Source organism: Monodon monoceros, unplaced genomic scaffold (assembly GCF_005190385.1).
Source record: "Monodon monoceros isolate NGI ecotype Baffin Bay Population unplaced genomic scaffold, NGI_Narwhal_1 Super_Scaffold_6, whole genome shotgun sequence".
Lineage (NCBI taxonomy): Eukaryota > Metazoa > Chordata > Mammalia > Artiodactyla > Monodontidae > Monodon > Monodon monoceros.
The window spans coordinates 15,749,875-15,753,462 of record NW_021703783.1 but is presented as its reverse complement, the minus strand read 5'-3'; the positions used below and the strand labels follow the sequence as shown (position 1 = coordinate 15,753,462).

General features: G+C 34.5%; 1 non-coding gene across 1 annotated transcript; it reads left to right on the top strand.

The window, feature by feature from the left end:
• The first annotated feature begins 3,221 nt into the window (after positions 1 to 3,221).
• LOC114886271 lies at positions 3,222 to 3,349 on the top strand. The gene has a single exon (XR_003791279.1).
• Positions 3,350 to 3,588: the final 239 nt, after the last annotated feature.

Genomic DNA, 3,588 nt, shown 5'->3' with positions numbered 1-3,588 from the left:
CAAATATGCTGAGAGAGACCCCTGAGCTAATTCTCAAAGTAAGTGTTTTCAGTTCCAAGGGTCAGAAGCACTAAGACCTTGCATGGGCAAATCAAAACCTTGGGCCTTTTATCAAGCCAATAATGTTTCAAGGGGACACCTTCAGGAAGAAAGGTGGGGAGGCAGGTACCTCTCTCCTCTTTATTAAAAAAAAAATGCTTGGGATATTACTAAACCATAAAAAAGAATGAAATAATGCCATCTACAGCAACAGGGATGGACCTAGAGATTATCATATTAAGTAAAGTAAGTCAAACAGAGAAAGACAGATATCATATGATATCCCTTATACGCGGAATCTAAAAGAAAAAAAAAAGGAAACAAATGAACTTATTTCCAAAACAGAAAGAGACTCAGAGACACAGAAAACAAAAGTATGGTTACCAAAGTGGAAAGGTGGGTGGGAGGAGGGATACATTAGGAGGCTGGGATTAACATACACACACTACTGTGTATAAACAGATAACCAACAAGGACCTACTGTACAGCACAGGGAAGTATACTCAATATTATGTAATAACTTATAAGGGAAAAGAATCTGAAAAAGAAATATACATACATATATAAACTGAATCACTGTGCCGTACACCTGAAACTTACACAATATTGTAAATCAACTATACTTCAATAAAAAATTTTTTTTTTAAATCTCGATCATCTCATTCTTACTCAACCCCCAGGGGAACCACTGGGCAAATCCTCAGGCCATAGTAATGCATGTATCTCAATAGAGAGTATCACCCTTCTCCATTCTGATATTGTTGGTTACTGTAATAAACTAACCACAGTCTTTTCACGTCACATCAATAGGCAATTTCTGTCTCCTTTCATGTTTATCTGAAGGCTCTGCTACAGGTCGGAAATTTGATCTTCAAAGAAAACAAAGTCAATACCTCCTGGAAAGAAGTATAGCAGGTGTTTTGACTATTTATACCGGAAGAAATAGATTCATTAGTACTGGCTTTGGAGCTTAAGGTGACACCTCTTAGATGACTGTAAAGATTGCATCAGAGGATTGAGCCAAGAGTTCTTTTTATTCCAGAAGCAGACAACCTGGTGAAAGCAAACTGCTGATGTAAGATCAAGAGGAACAATAATTACATAGTACCGAATGAACTTAGGAGGGAATGTTTGGTTGTGTGTGTGTTTTGTTTAGAATATTGCTGATATTTTTGATGAGTATATGAAGCATCCTTCTATCTCTGACCCTCAATTATTTAGACTATGGTTTTGTAGAATAAAAAAAAATTCTTTAAATGGTATCTTTTTTTTGCTATAAGAAATCTATTAGGCTGATTCTCGCACTTTTTAAAAATACTAAACCTTTAATTTCAATGGCAACACAGTTAATTTCATAGGTTAATAGGAATCTGTCTCTTTTAAAAATTGGGATACTGTTACACAAATCAACTGTGCAGCCAAAACCATTATTGGGGGGGATCCTATTTAAGAATTCAATTTAAATCAGAACTAGAAGCCCACCAAAGAGCAAGGATTATAATTCAGGTCTCGAATCTATGTCCACAAAGTGCTCCAGAAAACTGGTCTTGTACCTTCTGTGGATTACAAGAACACAGCCTCACAGGCAGTATAATAGCTCAATTAATTCCTTGCTGGTCAGATCCCTTTAGCAGATTTCCAGAACCTTAAAAAAAGTAGAATTCACACACATACATAGATACTATAGGTGTAACCCTAAGGAGATAAATTCCCTTTTTTCTTTTCCGACCCTCAGAATAGAAGAATAAGAGTTATTTAAAATTCAACCAAACCCAACCAAACATTGAGTGCGTAATCAAGAATAATCTCTGGAGTTTATTTTAGGATCACAAGTAGAGACTGTCATAACAAAGCATTGTCTAACAGGCCTACCCAAGGATTATCCGATTTTAGACCTTTGTTTGGATTTGTTACTTACTCCTGGTTAGAGTATTTTACTGCTAATGCCACACAAGACATTATTTAGTTTTGTATATGATTTCATGGTCCTCTCCTACCATTCTTTTATTTGGTCACTATAAATACTTCTGTTGCTTCTAAACTTTTTTTGGAAACAGTTTCACCCCTCTTGTTTGTTCATTAATGTGTTAAATAAATCTTTGACATGTGCTCATTTTCAAAATTCATGTGTTTGACCTCTAAAAGCTATATTTTGACAAAAAAATTGAAGGATTGAAACAGTAATGTATAAATAGACTTTTTGATTTAGATATTATATATATATATTTGATATATACGTTCTTTAATAAATAATCTATATATCTGCCTATTTGAATTCTTATAGTATTCTAATATTTTGGGTTTTAACCTATTCACAAGCTATAAATAAAGCAAACTATTTTATTTTGTCTCTAGAACTTTAGTTTGGTAATTTACCTGGCTTTACACTTTATTTATTTATTTTTTTTTTGCGGTACGCGGGCCTCTCATTGTTGTGGCCTCTCCCATTGCGGAGCACAGGCTCCGGACGCGCAGGCTCAGCGGCCATGGCTCACGGGCCCAGGCGCTCGGCGGCATGTGGGATCTTCCCAGACCGGGGCACGAACCCGTGTCCCCTGCATCGGCAGGCGGACTCTCAACCACTGCGTCACCAGGGAAGCCCTGGCTTTACACTTTATGGCTATAAAAATGATATATTTTACACTGTTGGGACTCAAAGATTCCCTAGATATATAATTCCCTCAATTTATGCAGTCCACTAAAAAATGAAATTTCCCCCCTGAAGCTCTTTAAAAGATTGCTGTATTTTTGGTGCACTAAAGAACAGTGAAATAACTAGTAGTTATCTGTCTTATGCAATTAATTGCATATATGACCTAGACATTACCGTTATAATCCCTGTTATAAATAGCCATTTTCTTTAAAGTATAATTTATCAAGATCACTTTGGATACTTATTTTTTAACTTTTAATTGAAAATTTTAAGTTGGTCTGTTATTTGATTACACTCTAAGTTTATACTCTTAAATTTAGTAAGAATTTTACTTTTGTAACTTGATAGCTATGGTGATTAATCACTTAGAAGAATTTTTAACTATTTTAAAATTGCATTTTGAGTTTATATAACCTAAAAACAATGGACCAATAAAGGTAGCAAGTCCTCTTAAAGAACAAAGCATTATATAACTTTAACTGAGGATGGGAGTTTAGAGGGAATTCAAATTTCAATAACTTTAAATTTCACATCTAAATCCAATGTTCGGATATTAAAATTCACTGGCTCAGGGAAGTCTGTCAAGATGCACAGAAACTTCCCTCTCAGTTTATGAGGGCTGTCCTAAGAATAGGGCTGGCTCTCAGAGAGGACAATTTAGAATTAAAAATAAATCATTGGCTCTTGACAAAATCTTATTTCTAAAAAAAGAAAAAAAAAGTCAAATAGCTTGAATGTATGTGTGCACATGTTTTGAAAGTAGTGCTAATGAGCCAAAAAGTGAATTTATCATAAATATTTTGATGAATTTTTCCAACTCAGATTTTGTTTAAATGGAAAATACCTTTTAAAATAGAGTCTTTCATGGCATTTAAAAAGACTTTACCAAAGCAATC